This window comes from Phyllobates terribilis, unplaced genomic scaffold, assembly GCF_046119375.1.
Source record: "Phyllobates terribilis strain yellow unplaced genomic scaffold, ASM4611937v1 Scaffold_99__1_contigs__length_5935540, whole genome shotgun sequence".
NCBI lineage: Eukaryota > Metazoa > Chordata > Amphibia > Anura > Dendrobatidae > Phyllobates > Phyllobates terribilis.
The window spans coordinates 502975-525110 of record NW_027362859.1 but is presented as its reverse complement, the minus strand read 5'-3'; positions in this window follow the sequence as shown (position 1 = coordinate 525110).

Below are 22136 nucleotides of genomic sequence, written 5' to 3'. Positions count from 1 at the left end.
GTACGGAGCAGAGCCGCGCGTGTACGAGGTGTACGGAGCAGAGCCGCGCGTGTACGAGGTGTACGGAGCAGAGCCGCGTGTACGAGGTGTACGGAGCAGAGCCGTGTGTACGGAGCAGAGCCGCGTGTGTACGAGGTGTACGGAGCGGAGCCGCGTGTGTACGAGGTGTACGGAGCAGAGCCGCGTGTGTACGAGGTGTACGGAGCAGAGCCGCGTGTGTACGAGGTGTACGGAGCGGAGCCGCGTGTGTACGAGGTGTACGGAGCAGAGCCGCGTGTGTACGAGGTGTACGGAGCAGAGCCGCGTGTGTACGAGGCGTACGGAGCAGAGCCGCGTGTGTACGAGGCGTACGGAGCGGAGCCGCGTGTGTACGAGGCGTACGGAGCGGAGCCGCGTGTGTACGAGGCGTACGGAGCGGAGCCGCGTGTGTACGAGGTGTACGGATCGGAGCCGCGTGTGTACGAGGTGTACGGAGCGGAGCCGCGTGTGTACGAGGTGTACGGGGCAGAGCCGCGTGTGTACGAGGTGTACGGAGCGGAGCCGCGTGTGTACGAGGCGTACGGAGCGGAGCCGCGCGTGTACGAGGCGTACGGAGCGGAGCCGCGCGTGTACGAGGCGTACGGAGCGGAGCCGCGCGTGTACGAGGCGTACGGAGCGGAGCCGCGCGTGTACGAGGCGTACGGAGCGGAGCCGCGCGTGTACGAGGCGTACGGAGCGGAGCCGCGCGTGTACGAGGTGTACGGAGCGTAGCCGCGCGTGTACGAGGTGTACGGAGCGTAGCCGCGCGTGTACGAGGCGTAGGGAGCATAGCCGCGCGTGTACGAGGCGTACGGAGCGGAGCCGCGCGTGTACGAGGTGTACGGAGCAGAGCAGTGTGTACGGAGCCGCGCGTGTACGAGGCGTACGGAGCGGAGCCGCGCGTGTACGAGGCGCACGGAGCGGAGCCGCGCGTGTACGAGGCGGACGGAGCGGAGCAGCGCGTGTACGAGGAGTACGGAGCGGAGCCGCGTGTGTACGAGGTGTACGGAGCGGAGCCGCGTGTGTACGAGGTGTACGGAGCAGAGCCGCGTGTGTACGAGGTGTACGGAGCGGAGCCGCGTGTGTACGAGGTGTACGGAGCAGAGCCGCGTGTGTACGAGGTGTACGGAGCGGAGCCGCGTGTGTACGAGGCGTACGGAGCAGAGCCGCGCGTGTACGAGGCGTACGGTGCGCAGCCGCGCGTGTACGAGGTGTACGGAGCGGAGCCGCGCGTGTACGAGGTGTACGGAGCAGAGCCGCGCGTGTACGAGGTGTACGGAGCAGAGCCGCGCGTGTACGAGGTGTACGGAGCAGAGCCGCGCGTGTACGAGGTGTACGGAGCAGAGCCGCGCGTGTACGAGGTGTACGGAGCAGAGCCGCGCGTGTACGAGGTGTACGGAGCAGAGCCGTGTGTACGGAGCAGAGCCGCGTGTGTACGAGGTGTACGGAGCGGAGCCGCGTGTGTACGAGGTGTACGGAGCAGAGCCGCGTGTGTACGAGGTGTACGGAGCAGAGCCGTGTGTACGGAGCAGAGCCGCGTGTGTACGAGGTGTACGGAGCGGAGCAGCGCGTGTACGAGGAGTACGGAGCGGAGCCGCGTGTGTACGAGGTGTACGGAGCGGAGCCGCGTGTGTACGAGGTGTACGGAGCAGAGCCGCGTGTGTACGAAGTGTACGGAGCAGAGCCGCGTGTGTACGAGGTGTACGGAGCGGAGCCGCGTGTGTACGAGGTGTACGGAGCGGAGCCGCGTGTGTACGAGGTGTACGGAGCGGAGCCGCGTGTGTACGAGGCGTACGGAGCGGAGCCGCGTGTGTACGAGGCGTACGGAGCGGAGCCGCGTGTGTACGAGGTGTACGGATCAGAGCCGCGTGTGTACGAGGCGTACGGAGCGGAGCCGCGTGTGTACGAGGTGTACGGGGCAGAGCCGCGTGTGTACGAGGTGTACGGAGCGGAGCCGCGTGTGTACGAGGCGTACGGAGCGGAGCCGCGTGTGTACGAGGCGTACGGAGCGGAGCCGCGTGTGTACGAGGCGTACGGAGCGGAGCCGCGGGTGTACGGAGCGGAGCCGCGTGTGTACGAGGTGTACGGGGCAGAGCCGCGTGTGTACGAGGTGTACGGAGCGGAGCCGCGTGTGTACGAGGCGTACGGAGCGGAGCCGCGTGTGTACGAGGCGTACGGAGCGGAGCCGCGTGTGTACGAGGCGTACGGAGCGGAGCCGCGTGTGTACGAGGCGTACGGAGCGGAGCCGCGCGTGTACGAGGTGTACGGAGCAGAGCCGCGCGTGTACGAGGTGTACGGAGCAGAGCCGCGCGTGTACGAGGTGTACGGAGCAGAGCCGCGCGTGTACGAGGTGTACGGAGCAGAGCCGCGCGTGTACGAGGCGTACGGAGCGGAGCCGCGCGTGTACGAGGCGTACGGAGCGGAGCCGCGCGTGTACGAGGCGTACGGAGCGGAGCCGCGCGTGTACGAGGCGTACGGAGCGCAGCCGCGCGTGTACGAGGCGTACGGAGCGGAGCCGCGCGTGTACGAGGCGTACGGAGCGGAGCCGCGCGTGTACGAGGCGTACGGAGCGGAGCCGCGCGTGTACGAGGTGTACGGAGCAGAGCCGCGCGTGTACGAGGTGTACGGAGCAGAGCCGCGCGTGTACGAGGTGTACGGAGCAGAGCCGCGCGTGTACGAGGTGTACGGAGCAGAGCCGCGTGTACGAGGTGTACGGAGCAGAGCCGCGTGTACGAGGTGTACGGAGCAGAGCCGTGTGTACGGAGCAGAGCCGCGTGTGTACGAGGTGTACGGAGCGGAGCCGCGTGTGTACGAGGTGTACGGAGCAGAGCCGCGTGTGTACGAGGTGTACGGAGCAGAGCCGCGTGTGTACGAGGTGTACGGAGCAGAGCCGCGTGTGTACGAGGTGTACGGAGCAGAGCCGCGTGTGTACGAGGTGTACGGAACAGAGCCGCGTGTGTACGAGGTGTACGGAGCGGAGCCGCGTGTGTACGAGGTGTACGGAGCGGAGCCGCGTGTGTACGAGGCGTACGGAGCGGAGCCGCGTGTGTACGAGGCGTACGGAGCGGAGCCGCGTGTGTACGAGGCGTACGGAGCGGAGCCGCGTGTGTACGAGGCGTACGTAGCGGAGTCGCGCGTGTACGAGGCGTACGTAGCGGAGCCGCGCGTGTACGAGGCGTACGGAGCGGAGCCGCGCGTGTACGAGGCATACGGAGCGGAGCCGCGCGTGTACGAGGCGTACGGAGCGGAGCCGCGCGTGTACGAGGCGTACGGAGCGGAGCCGCGCGTGTACGAGGCGTACGGAGCGGAGCCGCGCGTGTACGAGGTGTACGGAGCAGAGCCGCGTGTGTACGAGGTGTACGGAGCAGAGCCGTGTGTACGGAGCAGAGCCACGTGTGTACGAGGTGTACGGAGCAGAGCCGCGTGTGTACGAGGTGTACGGAGCAGAGCCGCGTGTGTACGAGGTGTACGGAACAGAGCCGCGTGTGTACGAGGTGTATGGAGCGGAGCCGCGTGTGTACGAGGTGTACAGAGCAGAGCCGCGTGTGTACGAGGGGTACGGAGCAGAGCCGCGTGTGTACGAGGTGTACGGAGCAGAGCCGCGTGTGTACGAGGTGTACGGAACGGAGCCGCGTGTGTACGAGGTGTACGGAGCGGAGCCGCGTGTGTACGAGGTGTACGGAGCGGAGCCACGCGTGTACTAGGTGTACGGAGCAGAGCCGAGTGTGTAAGAGGTGTACGGAGCGGAGCCGCGTGTGTACGAGGTGAGCGGAGCCGCGTGTGTACGAGGTGTACGGAGCGGAGCCGCGCGTGTACAAGGTGTACGGAGCGGAGTCGTGCGTGTACGAGGTGTACGGAGCAGAGCCGCGTGTGTACGAGGTGTACGGAGCGTAGCCGCGCGTGTACGAGGTGTACGGAGCGTAGCCGCGCGTGTACGAGGCGTAGGGAGCATAGCCGCGTGTGTACTAGGCGTACGGAGCGGAGCCGCGCGTGTACGAGGTGTACGGAGCAGAGCAGTGTGTACGGAGCCGCGCGTTTACGAGGAGTACGGAGCGGAGCCGCGCGTGTATGAGGCGCACGGAGCGGAGCCGCGCGTGTACGAGTAGGACGGAGCGGAGCCGCGCGTGTACGAGGTGTACGGGGCGGAGCCGCGTGTGTACGAGGTGTACGGAGCGGAGCCGCGTGTGTACGAGGCGTACGGAGCGAAGCCGCGTGTGTACGAGGTGTACGGGGCAGAGCCGCGTGTGTACGAGGTGTACGGAGCGGAGCCGCGTGTGTACGAGGCGTACGGAGCGGAGCCGCGTGTGTACGAGGTGTACGGAGCAGAGCCGCGTGTGTACGAGGTGTACAAAGCGGAGCCGCGTGTGTACGAGGTGTACGGGGCAGAGCCGCGTGTGTACGAGGTGTACGGAGCGGAGCCGCGTGTGTACGAGGCGTACGGAGCGGAGCCGCGTGTGTACGAGGCGTACGGAGCGGAGCCGCGCGTGTACGAGGCGTACGGAGCGCAGCCGCGCGTGTACGAGGCGTACGGAGCGGAGCCGCGCGTGTACGAGGCGTACGGAGCGCAGCCGCGCGTGTACGAGGCGTACGGAGCGGAGCCGCGCGTGTACGAGGCGTACGGAGCGGAGCCGCGCGTGTACGAGGCGTACGGAGCGCAGCCGCGCGTGGACGAGGCGTACGGAGCGGAGCCGCGCGTGTACGAGGCGTACGGAGCGGAGCCGCGCGTGTACGAGGCGTACGGAGCAGAGCCGCGCGTGTACGAGGTGTACGGAGCAGAGCCGCGCGTGTACGAGGTGTACGGAGCAGAGCCGCGCGTGTACGAGGTGTACGGAGCAGAGCCGCGCGTGTACGAGGTGTACGGAGCAGAGCCGCGTGTACGAGGTGTACGGAGCAGAGCCGCGTGTACGAGGTGTACGGAGCAGAGCCGTGTGTACGGAGCAGAGCCGCGTGTGTACGAGGTGTACGGAGCGGAGCCGCGTGTGTACGAGGTGTACGGAGCAGAGCCGCGTGTGTACGAGGTGTACGGAGCAGAGCCGCGTGTGTACGAGGTGTACGGAGCAGAGCCGCGTGTGTACGAGGTGTACGGAGCAGAGCCGCGTGTGTACGAGGTGTACGGAACAGAGCCGCGTGTGTACGAGGTGTACGGAGCGGATCCGCGTGTGTACGAGGTGTACGGAGCGGAGCCGCGTGTGTACGAGGCGTACGGAGCGGAGCCGCGTGTGTACGAGGCGTACGGAGCGGAGCCGCGTGTGTACGAGGCGTACGTAGCGGAGTCGCGCGTGTACGAGGCGTACGTAGCGGAGCCGCGCGTGTACGAGGCGTACGGAGCGGAGCCGCGCGTGTACGAGGCGTACGGAGCGGAGCCGCGCGTGTACGAGGCGTACGGAGCGGAGCCGCGCGTGTACGAGGCGTACGGAGCGGAGCCGCGCGTGTACGAGGCGTACGGAGCGGAGCCGCGCGTGTACGAGGCGTACGGAGCGGAGCCGCGCGTGTACGAGGCGTACGGAGCGGAGCCGCGCGTGTACGAGGTGTACGGAGCAGAGCCGCGTGTGTACGAGGTGTACGGAGCAGAGCCGTGTGTACGGAGCAGAGCCACGTGTGTACGAGGTGTACGGAGCAGAGCCGCGTGTGTACGAGGTGTACGGAGCAGAGCCGCGTGTGTACGAGGTGTACGGAACAGAGCCGCGTGTGTACGAGGTGTATGGAGCGGAGCCGCGTGTGTACGAGGTGTACAGAGCAGAGCCGCGTGTGTACGAGGGGTACGGAGCAGAGCCGCGTGTGTACGAGGTGTACGGAGCAGAGCCGCGTGTGTACGAGGTGTACGGAACGGAGCCGCGTGTGTACGAGGTGTACGGAGCGGAGCCGCGTGTGTACGAGGTGTACGGAGCGGAGCCACGCGTGTACTAGGTGTACGGAGCAGAGCCGAGTGTGTAAGAGGTGTACGGAGCGGAGCCGCGTGTGTACGAGGTGAGCGGAGCCGCGTGTGTACGAGGTGTACGGAGCGGAGCCGCGCGTGTACAAGGTGTACGGAGCGGAGTCGTGCGTGTACGAGGTGTACGGAGCAGAGCCGCGTGTGTACGAGGTGTACGGAGCGTAGCCGCGCGTGTACGAGGTGTACGGAGCGTAGCCGCGCGTGTACGAGGCGTAGGGAGCATAGCCGCGTGTGTACTAGGCGTACGGAGCGGAGCCGCGCGTGTACGAGGTGTACGGAGCAGAGCAGTGTGTACGGAGCCGCGCGTTTACGAGGAGTACGGAGCGGAGCCGCGCGTGTATGAGGCGCACGGAGCGGAGCCGCGCGTGTACGAGTCGGACGGAGCGGAGCCGCGCGTGTACGAGGTGTACGGGGCGGAGCCGCGTGTGTACGAGGTGTACGGAGCGGAGCCGCGTGTGTACGAGGCGTACGGAGCGAAGCCGCGTGTGTACGAGGTGTACGGGGCAGAGCCGCGTGTGTACGAGGTGTACGGAGCGGAGCCGCGTGTGTACGAGGCGTACGGAGCGGAGCCGCGTGTGTACGAGGTGTACGGAGCAGAGCCGCGTGTGTACGAGGTGTACAAAGCGGAGCCGCGTGTGTACGAGGTGTACGGGGCAGAGCCGCGTGTGTACGAGGTGTACGGAGCGGAGCCGCGTGTGTACGAGGCGTACGGAGCGGAGCCGCGTGTGTACGAGGCGTACGGAGCGGAGCCGCGCGTGGACGAGGCGTACGGAGCGCAGCCGCGCGTGGACGAGGCGTACGGAGCGGAGCCGCGCGTGTACGAGGCGTACGGAGCGGAGCCGCGCGTGTACGAGGCGTACGGAGCGGAGCCGCGCGTGTACGAGGCGTACGGAGCGCAGCCGCGCGTGGACGAGGCGTACGGAGCGGAGCCGCGCGTGTACGAGGTGTACGGAGCAGAGCCGCGCGTGTACGAGGTGTACGGAGCAGAGCCGCGCGTGTACGAGGTGTACGGAGCAGAGCCGCGTGTACGAGGTGTACGGAGCAGAGCCGTGTGTACGGAGCAGAGCCGCGTGTGTACGAGGTGTACGGAGCGGAGCCGCGTGTGTACGAGGTGTACGGAGCAGAGCCGCGTGTGTACGAGGTGTACGGAGCAGAGCCGCGTGTTTACGAGGTGTACGGAGCAGAGCCGCGTGTGTACGAGGTGTACGGAGCAGAGCCGCGTGTGTACGAGGCGTACGGAGCGTAGCCGCGCGTGTACGAGGTGTACGGAGCGTAGCCGCGCGTGTACGAGGCGTAGGGAGCATAGCCGCGCTTGTACGAGGCGTACAGAGCGGAGCCGCGCGTGTACGAGGTGTACGGAGCAGAGCAGTGTGTACGGAGCCGCGCGTGTACGAGGCGTACGGAGCGGAGCCGCGCGTGTATGAGGCGCACGGAGCGGAGCCGCGCGTGTACGAGGCGGACGGAGCGGAGTCGCGCGTGTACGAGGCATACGGAGCGGAGCCGCGCGTGTACGAGGCGTACGGAGCGGAGCCGCGCGTGTACGAGGCGTACGGAGCGGAGCCGCGCGTGTACGAGGCGTACGGAGCGGAGCCGCGCGTGTACGAGGTGTACGGAGCAGAGCCGCGTGTGTACGAGGTGTACGGAGCAGAGCCGTGTGTACGGAGCAGAGCCACGTGTGTACGAGGTGTACGGAGCAGAGCCGCGTGTGTACGAGGTGTACGGAGCAGAGCCGCGTGTGTACGAGGTGTACGGAACAGAGCCGCGTGTGTACGAGGTGTATGGAGCGGAGCCGCGTGTGTACGAGGTGTACAGAGCAGAGCCGCGTGTGTACGAGGGGTACGGAGCAGAGCCGCGTGTGTACGAGGTGTACGGAGCAGAGCCGCGTGTGTACGAGGTGTACGGAACGGAGCCGCGTGTGTACGAGGTGTACGGAGCGGAGCCGCGTGTGTACGAGGTGTACGGAGCGGAGCCACGCGTGTACTAGGTGTACGGAGCAGAGCCGCGTGTGTAAGAGGTGTACGGAGCGGAGCCGCGTGTGTACGAGGTGAGCGGAGCCGCGTGTGTACGAGGTGTACGGAGCGGAGCCGCGCGTGTACAAGGTGTACGGAGCGGAGTCGTGCGTGTACGAGGTGTACGGAGCAGAGCCGCGTGTGTACGAGGTGTACGGAGCGTAGCCGCGCGTGTACGAGGTGTACGGAGCGTAGCCGCGCGTGTACGAGGCGTAGGGAGCATAGCCGCGCGTGTACGAGGCGTACGGAGCGGAGCCGCGCGTGTACGAGGTGTACGGAGCAGAGCAGTGTGTGTACGAGGTGTACGGAGCAGAGCCGCGTGTTTACGAGGTGTACGGAGCAGAGCCGCGTGTGTACGAGGTGTACGGAGCAGAGCCGCGCGTGTACGAGGCGTACGGAGCGGAGCCGCGCGTGTACGAGGCGTACGGAGCGTAGCCGCGCGTGTACGAGGTGTACGGAGCGTAGCCGCGCGTGTACGAGGCGTAGGGAGCATAGCCGCGCGTGTACGAGGCGTACAGAGCGGAGCCGCGCGTGTACGAGGTGTACGGAGCAGAGCAGTGTGTACGGAGCCGCGCGTGTACGAGGCGTACGGAGCGGAGCCGCGCGTGTATGAGGCGCACGGAGCGGAGCCGCGCGTGTACGAGGCGGACGGAGCGGAGCCGCGCGTGTACGAGGCGTGTGGAGCGGAGCCGCGCGTGTACGAGGCGTGCGGAGCGGACCCACGTGTACGAGGTGTACGGAGCGGAGCCGCGTGTGTACGAGGTGTACGGAGCGGATCCGCGTGTGTACGAGGTGTACGGAGCGGAGCCGCGTGTGTACGAGGTGTACGGAGCAGAGCCGCGTGTGTACAAGGTGTACGGAGCGGAGCCGCGTGTGTACGAGGTGTACGGAGCAGAGCCGCGTGTGTACGAGGTGTACGGAGCAGAGCCGCGTGTGTACGAGGTGTACGGAGCAGAGCCGCGTGTGTACGAGGTGTACGGAGCGTAGCAGCGTGTGTACGAGGCGTAGGGAGCATAGCCGCGCGTGTACGAGGTGTACGGAGCAGAGCAGTGTGTACGGAGCCGCGCGTGTACGAGGCGTACGGAGCGGAGCCGCGCGTGTATGAGGCGCACGGAGCGGAGCCGCGCGTGTACGAGGCGGACGGAGCGGAGCCGCGCGTGTACGAGGTGTGCGGAGCGGAGCCGCGTGTGTACGAGGTGTACGGAGCGGAGCCGCGTGTGTATGAGGTGTACGGAGCGGAGCCGCGTGTGTACGAGGTGTACGGAGCGGAGCCGTGTGTACGAGGCGTGCGGAGCGGACCCACGTGTACGAGGCGTGCGGAGCGGACCCACGTATACGAGGTGTACGGAGCGGAGCCGCGTGTGTACGAGGTGTACAGAGCGGAGACGCGTGTGTACGAGATGTACTTAGCGAAGCCGTGTGTGTACGAGGTGTACAGAGCGGAGCCGCGTGTGTACAGAGCAGAGCCGCGTGTGTACGAGGTGTATGGAGCAGAGCCGCGTGTGTACGAGGTGTACGGAGCGGAGCCGCGCGTGTACGAGGCGTACAGAGCGGAGCCGCGCGTGTACGAGGCGTACGGAGCGGAGCCGCGCGTGTACGAGGCGTACGGAGCAGAGCCGCGCGTGTACGAGGTGTACAGAGCGGAGCCACGTGTGTACGGAGCAGAGCCGCGTGTGTACGAGGAGTACGGAGCAGAGCCGCGTGTGTACGAGGTGTACGGAGCAGAGCCGTGTGTGTACGAGGTTTACGGAGCGTAGCCGCATGTGTACGAGGTGTACGGAGCGGAGCCGCGTGTGTACGAGGTGTACGGAGCGGAGCCGCATGTGTACGAGGTGTACGGAGCGGAGCCGCGCATGTACGAGGTGTACGGAGCGGAGCCGCGCATGTACGAGGTGTACGGAGCGGAACCGCATGTGTAAGAGGTGTACGGAGCGGAGCCGCATGTGTACGAGGTGTACTTAGCAGAGCCACGTGTGTACGGAGCGGAGCCGCGCGTGTACGAGGTGTACGGAGCGGAGCCGCGCGTGTATGAGTTGTACGGAGCGGAGCCGCGTGTGTACGAGGTGCACGGAGCGGAGCCGCGCGTGTACGAGGCGTACGGAGCGGAGCCGCGCGTGTACGAGGTGTACGGAGCGTAGCCGCTCGTGTACGAGGTGTACGGAGCGTAGCCGCGCGTGTACGAGGTGAACGGAGCCGTGTGTGTACGAGGTGAACGGAGCGGAGCCGCGTGTGTACGAGGTGTACGGAGCGCAGCCGCATGTGTACGAGGTGTACAAAGCGGAGCCGCTTGTGTACGAGGTTTACGGAGCGTAGCCGCATGTGTACGAGGTGTACGGAGCGGAGCCGCGTGTGTACGAGGTGTACGGAGCGGAGCCGCATGTGTACGAGGTGTACGGAGCGGAGCCGCGCATGTACGAGGTGTACGGAGCGGAGCCGCGCATGTACGAGGTGTACGGAGCGGAACCGCATGTGTAAGAGGTGTACGGAGCGGAGCCGCATGTGTACGAGGTGTACTTAGCAGAGCCACGTGTGTACGGAGCGGAGCCGCGCGTGTACGAGGTGTACGGAGCGGAGCCGCGCGTGTATGAGTTGTACGGAGCGGAGCCGCGTGTGTACGAGGTGTACGGAGCGGAGCCGCGCGTGTACGAGGCGTACGGAGCGGAGCCGCGCGTGTATGAGGCGTACGGAGCGTAGCCGCTCGTGTACGAGGTGTACGGAGCGTAGCCGCGCGTGTACGAGGTGTACGGAGCGGAGCCGCATGTGTACGAGGTGTACGGAGCGGAGCCGCGTGTGTACGAGGTGTACAGTGCAGAGCCGCATGTGTACGGAGCAGAGCCGCGTGTGTACGAGGTGTACGGAGCGGAGCCGCGTGTGTACGAGGTGAACGGAGCGGAGCCGCGTGTGTACGAGGTGTACGGAGCGCAGCCGCATGTGTACGAGGTGTACAAAGCGGAGCCGCTTGTGTACGAGGTTTACGGAGCGTAGCCGCATGTGTACGAGGTGTACGGAGCGGAGCCGCGTGTGTACGAGGTGTACGGAGCGGAGCCGCATGTGTACGAGGTGTACGGAGCGGAGCCGCGCATGTACGAGGTGTACGGAGCGGAGCCGCGCATGTACGAGGTGTACGGAGCGGAACCGCATGTGTAAGAGGTGTACGGAGCGGAGCCGCATGTGTACGAGGTGTACTTAGCAGAGCCACGTGTGTACGGAGCGGAGCCGCGCGTGTACGAGGTGTACGGAGCGGAGCCGCGCGTGTATGAGTTGTACGGAGCGGAGCCGCGTGTGTACGAGGTGTACGGAGCGGAGCCGCGCGTGTACGAGGCGTACGGAGCGGAGCCGCGCGTGTACGAGGTGTACGGAGCGTAGCCGCTCGTGTACGAGGTGTACGGAGCGTAGCCGCGCGTGTACGAGGTGTACGGAGCGGAGCCGCGCGTGTACGAGGTGTACGGAGCGGAGCCGCGCGTGTACGAGGTGTACGGAGCGTAGCCGCGCGTGTACGAGGTGTACGGAGCGTAGCCGCGCGTGTACGAGGCGTAGGGAGCATAGCCGCGCGTGTACGAGGCGTACGGAGCGGAGCCGCGCGTGTACGAGGTGTACGGAGCAGAGCAGTGTGTACGGAGCCGCGCGTGTACGAGGCGTACGGAGCGGAGCCGCGCGTGTACGAGGCGCACGGAGCGGAGCCGCGCGTGTACGAGGCGGACGGAGCGGAGCAGCGCGTGTACGAAGTGTACGGAGCGGAGCCGCGCGTGTACGAGGTGTACGGAGCGGAGCCGCGCGTGTACGAGGTGTACGGAGCGGAGCCGCGCGTGTACGAGGTGTACGGAGCGGAGCCGCGCGTGTACGAGGTGTACGGAGCGGAGCCGCGCGTGTACGAGGTGTACGGAGCGGAGCCGCGCGTGTACGAGGTGTACGGAGCGGAGCCGCGCGTGTACGAGGTGTACTTAGCGAAGCCCCGCGTGTACGAGGTGTACGGAGCGGAGCCGCGCGTGTACGAGGTGTACGGAGCGGAGCCGCGCGTGTACGAGGTGTACGGAGCGGAGCCGCGCGTGTACGAGGTGTACGGAGCGGAGCCCCGCGTGTACGAGGTGTACGGAGCGGAGCCGCGCGTGTACGAGGTGTATGGAGCGGAGCCGCGCGTGTACGAGGTGAATGGAACGGAGCCGCGTGTGTACGAGGTGTATGGAGCGGAGCCGCGTGTGTACGAAGCAGATCCGCGTGTGTACGAGGCGTGCGGAGCGGAACCGCGCGTGTACGAGGCGTACGGAGCGGAGCCGCGCGTGTACGAGGCGTACGGAGCGGAGCCGCGCGTGTACGAGGCGTACGGAGCGGAGCCGCGCGTGTACGAGGCGTACGGAGCGGAGCCACGCGTGTACGAGGCGTACGGAGCGGAGCCGCGCGTGTACGAGGCGTACGGAGCGTAGCCGCGCGTGTACGAGGTGTACGGAGCGTAGCCGCGCGTGTACGAGGTGTACGGAGCGTAGCCGCGCGTGTACGAGGCGTAGGGAGCATAGCCGCGCGTGTACGAGGCGTACGGAGCGGAGCCGCGCGTGTACGAGGTGTACGGAGCAGAGCAGTGTGTACGGAGCCGCGCGTGTACGAGGCGTACGGAGCGGAGCCGCGCGTGTATGAGGCGCACGGAGCGGAGCCGCGCGTGTACGAGGCGGACAGAGCGGAGCAGCGCGTGTACGAGGAGTACGGAGCGGAGCCGCGTGTGTACGAGGTGTACGGAGCGGAGCCGCGTGTGTACGAGGTGTACGGAGCAGAGCCGCGTGTGTACGAGGTGTACGGAGCGGAGCCGCGTGTGTACGAGGTGTACGGAGCAGAGCCGCGTGTGTACGAGGTGTACGGAGCGGAGCCGCGTGTGTACGAGGCGTACGGAGCAGAGCCGCCCGTGTACGAGGCGTACGGTGCGCAGCCGCGCGTGTACGAGGTGTACGGAGCGGAGCCGCGCGTGTACGAGGTGTACGGAGCAGAGCCGCGCGTGTACGAGGTGTACGGAGCAGAGCCGCGCGTGTACGAGGTGTACGGAGCAGAGCCGCGCGTGTACGAGGTGTACGGAGCAGAGCCGCGCGTGTACGAGGTGTACGGAGCAGAGCCGCGCGTGTACGAGGTGTACGGAGCAGAGCCGTGTGTACGGAGCAGAGCCGCGTGTGTACGAGGTGTACGGAGCGGAGCCACGTGTGTACGAGGTGTACGGAGCAGAGCCGCGTGTGTACGAGGTGTACGGAGCAGAGCCGTGTGTACGGAGCAGAGCCGCGTGTGTACGAGGTGTACGGAGCGGAGCAGCGCGTGTACGAGGAGTACGGAGCGGAGCCGCGTGTGTACGAGGTGTACGGAGCAGAGCCGCGTGTGTACGAGGTGTACGGAGCAGAGCCGCGTGTGTACGAGGTGTACGGAGCGGAGCCGCGTGTGTACGAGGTGTACGGAGCGGAGCCGCGTGTGTACGAGGTGTACGGAGCGGAGCCGCGTGTGTACGAGGCGTACGGAGCGGAGCCGCGTGTGTACGAGGCGTACGGAGCGGAGCCGCGTGTGTACGAGGCGTACGGATCAGAGCCGCTTGTGTACGAGGTGTACGGAGCGGAGCCGCGTGTGTACGAGGTGTACGGGGCAGAGCCGCGTGTGTACAAGGTGTACGGAGCGGAGCCGCGAGTGTACGAGGCGTACGGAGCGGAGCCGCGTGTGTACGAGGCGTACGGAGCGGAGCCGCGCGTGTACGAGGCGTACGGAGCGGAGCCGCGCGTGTACGAGGCGTACGGAGCGGAGCCGCGCGTGTACGAGGCGTACGGAGCGGAGCCGCGCGTGTACGAGGTGTACGGAGCGGAGCCGCGCGTGTACGAGGTGTACGGAGCGGAGCCGCGCGTGTACGAGGCGTACGGAGCGGAGCCGCGCGTGTACGAGGCGTACGGAGCGGAGCCGCGCGTGTACGAGGCGTACGGAGCACAGCCGCGCGTGTACGAGGCGTACGGAGCGGAGCCGCGCGTGTACGAGGTGTACGGAGCAGAGCCGCGCGTGTACGAGGTGTACGGAGCGGAGCCGCGCGTGTACGAGGCGTACGGAGCGGAGCCGCGCGTGTACGAGGCGTACGGAGCGGAGCCGCGCGTGTACGAGGCGTACGGAGCGCAGCTGCGCGTGTACGAGGCGTACGGAGCGGAGCCGCGCGTGTACGAGGCGTACGGAGCGGAGCCGCGCGTGTACGAGGCGTACGGAGCAGAGCCGCGCGTGTACGAGGTGTACGGAGCAGAGCCGCGCGTGTACGAGGTGTACGGAGCAGAGCCGCGCGTGTACGAGGTGTACGGAGCAGAGCCGCGCGTGTACGAGGTGTACGGAGCAGAGCCGCGCGTGTACGAGGTGTACGGAGCAGAGCCGCGTGTACGAGGTGTACGGAGCAGAGCCGTGTGTACGGAGCAGAGCCGCGTGTGTACGAGGTGTACGGAGCGGAGCCGCGTGTGTACGAGGTGTACGGAGCAGAGCCGCGTGTGTACGAGGTGTACGGAGCAGAGCCGCGTGTGTACGAGGTGTACGGAGCAGAGCCGCGTGTGTACGAGGTGTACGGAGCAGAGCCGCGTGTGTACGAGGTGTACGGAACGGAGCCGCGTGTGTACGAGGTGTACGGAGCGGAGCCGCGTGTGTACGAGGTGTACGGAGCCGAGCCGCGTGTGTACGAGGCGTACGGAGCGGAGCCGCGTGTGTACGAGGCGTACGGAGCGGAGCCGCGTGTGTACGAGGCGTACGGAGCGGAGCCGCGCGTGTACGAGGCGTACGGAGCGGAGCCGCGCGTGTACGAGGCGTACGGAGCGGAGCCGCGCGTGTACGAGGCGTACGGAGCGGAGCCGCGCGTGTACGAGGCGTACGGAGCGGAGCCGCGCGTGTACGAGGTGTACGGAGCAGAGCCGCGTGTGTACGAGGTGTACGGAGCAGAGCCGTGTGTACGGAGCAGATCCACGTGTGTACGAGGTGTACGGAGCAGAGCCGCGTGTGTACGAGGTGTACGGAGCAGAGCCGCGTGTGTACGAGGTGTACGGAACAGAGCCGCGTGTGTACGAGGTGTATGGAGCGGAGCCGCATGTGTACGAGGTGTACAGAGCAGAGCCGCGTGTGTACGAGGGGTACGGAGCAGAGCCGCGTGTGTACGAGGTGTACGGAGCAGAGCCGCGTGTGTACGAGGTGTACGGAACGGAGCCGCGTGTGTACGAGGTGTACGGAGCGGAGCCGCGTGTGTACGAGGTGTACGGAGCGGAGCCACGCGTGTACTAGGTGTACGGAGCAGAGCCGCGTGTGTAAGAGGTGTACGGAGAGGAGCCGCGTGTGTACGAGGTGAGCGGAGCCGCGTGTGTACGAGGTGTACGGAGCGGAGCCGCGCGTGTACGAGGTGTACGGAGCGGAGTCGTGCGTGTACGAGGTGTACGGAGCAGAGCCGCGTGTGTACGAGGTGTACGGAGCGTAGCCGCGCATGTACGAGGTGTACGGAGCGTAGCCGCGCGTGTACGAGGCGTAGGGAGCATAGCCGCGCGTGTACGAGGCGTACGGAGCGGAGCCGCGCGTGTACGAGGTGTACGGAGCAGAGCAGTGTGTACGGAGCCGCGCGTGTACGAGGCGTACGGAGCGGAGCCGCGCGTGTATGAGGCGCACGGAGCGGAGCCGCGCGTGTACGAGGCGGACGGAGCGGAGCCGCGCGTGTACGAGGTGTACGGAGCGGAGCCGCGCGTGTACGAGGCGTACGGAGCGCAGCTGCGCGTGTACGAGGCGTACGGAGCGGAGCCGCGCGTGTACGAGGCGTACGGAGCGGAGCCGCGCGTGTACGAGGTGTACGGAGCAGAGCCGCGCGTGTACGAGGTGTACGGAGGAGAGCCGCGCGTGTACGAGGTGTACGGAGCAGAGCCGCGCGTGTACGAGGTGTACGGAGCAGAGCCGCGCGTGTACGAGGTGTACGGAGCAGAGCCGCGTGTACGAGGTGTACGGAGCAGAGCCGTGTGTACGGAGCAGAGCCGCGTGTGTACGAGGTGTACGGAGCGGAGCCGCGTGTGTACGAGGTGTACGGAGCAGAGCCGCGTGTGTACGAGGTGTACGGAGCAGAGCCGCGTGTGTACGAGGTGTACGGAGCAGAGCCGCGTGTGTACGAGGTGTACGGAGCAGAGCCGCGTGTGTACGAGGTGTACGGAACGGAGCCGCGTGTGTACGAGGTGTACGGAGCGGAGCCGCGTGTGTACGAGGTGTACGGAGCCGAGCCGCGTGTGTACGAGGCGTACGGAGCGGAGCCGCGTGTGTACGAGGCGTACGGAGCGGAGCCGCGTGTGTACGAGGCGTACGTAGCGGAGCCGCGCGTGTACGAGGCGTACGGAGCGGAGCCGCGCGTGTACGAGGCGTACGGAGCGGAGCCGCGCGTGTACGAGGCGTACGGAGCGGAGCCGCGCGTGTACGAGGCGTACGGAGCGGAGCCGCGCGTGTACGAGGTGTACGGAGCAGAGCCGCGTGTGTACGAGGTGTACGGAGCAGAGCCGTGTGTACGGAGCAGATCCACGTGTGTACGAGGTGTACGGAGCAGAGCCGCGTGTGTACGAGGTGTACGGAGCGGAGCCGCGCGTGTACGAGGCGTACGGAGCGGAGCCGCGCGTGTACGAGGCGTACGGAGCGGAGCCGCGCGTGTACGAGGTGTACGGAGCGTAGCCGCGCGTGTACGAGGTGTACGGAGCGTAGCCGCGCGTGTACGAGGCGTAGGGAGCGTAGCCGCGCGTGTACGAGGCGTACAGAGCGGAGCCGCGCGTGTACGAGGTGTACGGAGCAGAGCAGTGTGTACGGAGCCGCGCGTGTACGAGGCGTACGGAGCGGAGCCGCGCGTGTATGAGGCGCACGGAGCGGAGCCGCGCGTGTTCGAGGCGGACGGAGCGGAGCCGCCCGTGTACGAGGCGTGCGGAGCGGAGCCGCGCGTGTACGAGGCGTGCGGAGCGGAGTCGCGCGTGTACGAGGCGTGCGGAGCGGACCCACGTGTACGAGGTGTACGGAGCGGAGCCGCGTGTGTACGAGGTGTACGGAGCGGATCCGCGTGTGTACGAGGTGTACGGAGCGGAGCCGCGTGTGTACGAGGTGTACGGAGCAGAGCCGCGTGTGTACGAGGTGTACGGAGCAGAGCCGCGTGTGTACGAGGTGTACGGAGCAGAGCCGCGTGTGTACGAGGTGTACGGAGCAGAGCCGCGTGTGTACGAGGTGTACGGAGCAGAGCAGCGTGTGTACGAGGTGTACGGAGCGTAGCCGCGCGTGTACGAGGCGTAGGGAGCATAGCCGCGCGTGTACGAGGTGTACGGAGCAGAGCAGTGTGTACGGAGCCGCGCGTGTATGAGGCGCACGGAGCGGAGCCGCGCGTGTACGAGGCGGACGGAGCGGAGCCGCGCGTGTACGAGGTGTGCGGAGCGGAGCCGCGCGTGTACGAGGCGTGCGGAGCGGATCCGCGCGTGTACGAGGCATGCGGAGCGGAGCCGCGCGTGTACGAGGCGTGCGGAGCGGAGCCGCGCGTGTACGAGGCGTGCGGAGCGGACCCACGTGTACGAGGTGTACGGAGCGGAGCCGCGTGTGTACGAGGTGTATGGAGCGGATCCGCGTGTGTACGAGGTGTACGGAGCGGAGCCGCGTGTGTACGAGGTGTACGGAGCGGAGCCGCGTGTGTATGAGGTGTACGGAGCGGAGCCGCGTGTGTACGAGGTGTACGGAGCGGAGCCGTGTGTACGAGGCGTGCGGAGCGGACCCACGTGTACGAGGCGTGCGGAGCGGACCCACGTGTACGAGGTGTACGGAGCGGAGCCGCGTGTGTACGAGGTGTACAGAGCGGAGCCGCGTGTGTACGAGATGTACTTAGCGAAGCCGTGTGTGTACGAGGTGTACAGAGCGGAGCCGCGTGTGTACAGAGCAGAGCCGCGTGTGTACGAGGTGTATGGAGCAGAGCCGCGTGTGTACGAGGTGTACGGAGCGGAGCCGCGCGTGTACGAGGCGTACAGAGCGGAGCCGCGCGTGTACGAGGCGTACGGAGCGAAGCCGCGCGTGTACGAGGCGTACGGAGCGGAGCCGCGCGTGTACGAAGCGTACGGAGCGGAGCCGCGCATGTACGATGCGCACGAAGCAGAGCCGCGCGTGTACGAGGCGCACGGAGCGGAGCCGCGCGTGTACGAGGCGTACGGAGCGGAGCCGCCCGTGTACGAGGCGTACGAAGCGGAGCCGCGCGTGTACGAGGCGTACTTAGCGCAGCCGCGCGTGTACGAGGCGTACAGAGCGGAGCCACGTGTGTACGAGGCGTGCGGAGCGGAGCCGCACATGTACGAGGTGTGCGGAGCGGACCCACGTGTACAAGGTGTACGGAGCGGAGCCGCGTGTGTACGAGGTGTACGGAGCGGAGCCGCGCGTGTACGAGGTGTACGGAGCGGAGCCGCGCGTGTGCGAGGTGTACGGAGCGGAGCCGCGCGTGTACGAGGCGGACGGAGCAGAGCCGCGCGTGTACGAGGTGTGCGGAGCGGACCCACGTGTACGAGGTGTACGGAGCGGAGCCACGTGTGTACGAGGTGTACGGATCGGAGCCGCGTGTGTGCGAGGTGTACGGAGCGGAGCCGTGTGTACGAGGCATGCGGAGCGGACCCACGTGTACGAGGTGTACGGAGCGGAATCGCGTGTGTACGAGGTGTACAGAGCGGAGCCGCGTGTGTACGAGATGTACTTAGCGGAGCCGTGTGTGTACGAGGTGTACAGAGCGGAGCCACGTGTGTACGGAGCAGAGCCGCGTGTGTACGAGGTGTACGGAGCAGAGCCGCGTGTGTACGAGGTGTACGGAGCAGAGCCGTGTGTGTACGAGGTGTACGGAGCAGAGCCGCGTGTGTACAAGGTGTACGGAGTTGCGCGTGTATGAGGCGTACGGAGCGGAGCCGCGCGTGTACGAGGCGTACATAGCGGAGCCGCGCGTGTACGAGGCGCGCGTGTACGAGGCGTACGGAGCGGAGCTGCGCGTGTACAATGCGCACGGAGCGGAGCCGTGTGTGTACGAGGTGTACTTAGCGGAGCCGTGTGTGTACGAGGTGTACTTAGCTTAGCCGTGTGTGTACGAGGTGTACTTAGCGGAGCCATGTGTGTACGAGGTGTATGGAGCGGAGCCGCGCTTGTACGAGGTGTATGGAGCGGAGTCGCGTGTGTACGGAGCAGATCCGCATGTGTACGAGGCGTGCGGAGCGGAACCGCGCGTGTACAAGGTGTACGGAGCGGAGCCGCACGTGTACGAGGTGTACGGAGCGGAGCCACGCGTGTACGAGGCGTGCGGAGCGGAGCAGCACTTGTACGAGGTGTGCGGAGCGGACCCACGTGTACGAGGTGTACGGAGCGGAGCCGCGTGTGTACGAGGTGTGCGGAGCCGCGCGTGTACGAGGTGTACGGAGCGGAGCCGCGCGTGTGCGAGGCGGACGGAGCGGAACCGCGCGTGTACGAGGCGGACGGAGCGGAGCCGCGCGTGTACGAGGCGTACGGAGCGGAGCCGCGCGTGTACGAGGCGTGCGGAGCGGAGCCGCGCGTGTACGAGGTGTGCGGAGCGGACCCACGTGTACGAGGTGTACGGAGCGGAGCCGCGTGTGTACGAGGTGTACGGAGCAGAGCCTTGTGTGTACGAGGTGTACGGAGCGGAGCCGCGTGTGTACGGAGCGAAGCCGCGTGTGTATGAGGTGAGCGGAGCCACGTGTGTATGGGGTGTACGGAGCGGAGCCGCTCGTGTGCGAGGTGTACGGAGCGGAGCCGTGTGTACGAGGCATGCGGAGCGGACCCACGTGTACGAGGTGTACGGAGCGGAACCGCGTGTGTACGAGGTGTACAGAGCGGAGCCGCGAGTGTACGAGATGTACTTAGCGGAGCCGCGTGTGTACGAGGTGTACGGAGCAGAGCCGTGTGTGTACGAGGTGTACGGAGCAGAGCCGCGTGTGTACAAGGTGAAAGGGGCTGCGCGTGTACGAGGCGTACGTAGCGGAGCCGCGCGTGTTTACGAGGCGCGTGGAGCGGAGCCGCGCGTGTACGAGGCGTACGGAGCGGAGCCGCGCGTGTACGAGGCGCACGGAGCGGAGCCGCGCGTGTACGAGGCGCACGAAGCGGAGCCGCGTGTGTACGAGGCGTACGGAGCGGAGCCGCGCATGTACGAGGCGTACGGAGCACAGCCGCGCGTGTACGAGGCGTGCGGAGCGGAGCCGCGCGTGTACGAGGTGTGCGGAGCGGACCCACGTGTACGAGATGTACGGAGCGGAGCCGCGTGTGTACGAGGTGTACGGAGCGAAGCCGCGTGTGTACGAGGTGTACGGAGCGGAGCCGCGTGTGTATGAGGTGAGCGGCGCCGCGTGTGTGCGAGGTGTACGGAGCGGAACCACGTGTGTACGAGGTGTACAGAGCGGAGCCGCGTGTGTACGGAGCAGAGCCGCGTGTGTACGAGGTGTACGGAGCGGAGCCGCGTGTGTACGAGGTGTACGGAGCGGAGCCGCGTGTGTACGAGGTGTACGGAGCGGAGCCGCGTGTGTACGAGGTGTACGGAGCGGAGCCGCGTGTGTACGAGGTGTACGGAGCGGAGCCGCGTGTGTACGAGGTGTACGGAGCGGAGCTGCGTGTGTACGAGGTGTACGGAGCGGAGCCGCATGTGTACGAGGTGTACGGAGCGGAGCCGCGTGTGTACGAGGTGTACAGTGCGGAGCCGCATGTGTACGGAGCAGAGCCGCGTGTGTACGAGGTGTACGGAGCGGAGCCACGTGTGTACGAGGTGTACGGAGCAGAGCCGCGTGTGTACGAGGTGTACGGAGCGCAGCCGCATGTGTACGAGGTGTACAGAGCGGAGCCGCTTGTGTACGAGGTTTACGGAGCGGAGCCGCATGTGTACGAGGTGTACGGAACGGAGCCACATGTGTACGAAGCGGAGCCGCGTGTGTACGAGGTGTACGGAGCGGAGCCGCGTGTGTACGAGGTGTACGGAGCGGAGCCGCGCATGTACGAGGTGTACGGAGCGGAGCCGCGCATGTACGAGGTTTACGGAGCGGAACCGCATGTGTAAGAGGTGTAGGGAGCGGAGCCGCATGTGTACGAGGTGTACTTAGCAGAGCCACGTGTGTACGAGGTGTACGGAGCGGAGCCGCGCGTGTACGAGTTGTACGAAGCGGAGCCGCGCGTGCACGAGGTGTACGGAGCGGAGCCGCGCGTGTGCGAGGCGGACGGAGCGGAACCGCGCGTGTACGAGGCGGACGGAGCGGAGCCGCGCGTGTACGAGGCGTACGGAGCGGAGCCGCGCGTGTACGAGGCGTGCGGAGCGGAGCCGCGCGTGTACGAGGTGTGCGGAGCGGACCCACGTGTACGAGGTGTACGGAGCGGAGCCGCGTGTGTACGAGGTGTACGGAGCAGAGCCTTGTGTGTACGAGGTGTACGGAGCGGAGCCGCGTGTGTACGGAGCGAAGCCGCGTGTGTATGAGGTGAGCGGAGCCACGTGTGTATGGGGTGTACGGAGCGGAGCCGCGCGTGTGCGAGGTGTACGGAGCGGAGCCGTGTGTACGAGGCATGCGGAGCGGACCCACGTGTACGAGGTGTACGGAGCGGAACCGCGTGTGTACGAGGTGTACAGAGCGGAGCCGCGTGTGTACGAGATGTACTTAGCGGAGCCGTGTGTGTACGAGGTGTACAGAGCGGAGCCACGTGTGTACGGAGCAGAGCCGCGTGTGTACGAGGTGTACGGAGCAGAGCCGCGTGTGTACGAGGTGTACGGAGCAGAGCCGTGTGTGTACGAGGTGTACGGAGCAGAGCCGCGTGTGTACAAGGTGAAAGGGGCTGCGCGTGTACGAGGCGTACGTAGCGGAGCCGCGCGTGTTTACGAGGCGCGTGGAGCGGAGCCGCGCGTGTACGAGGCGTACGGAGCGGAGCCGCGCGTGTACGAGGCGCACGGAGCGGAGCCGCGCGTGTACGAGGCGCAAGAAGCGGAGCCGCGTGTGTACGAGGCGTACGGAGCGGAGCCGCGCATGTACGAGGCGTACGGAGCACAGCCGCGCGTGTACGAGGCGTGCGGAGCGGAGCCGCGCGTGTACGAGGTGTGCGGAGCGGACCCACGTGTACGAGATGTACGGAGCGGAGCCGCGTGTGTACGAGGTGTACGGAGCGAAGCCGCGTGTGTACGAGGTGTACGGAGCGGAGCCGCGTGT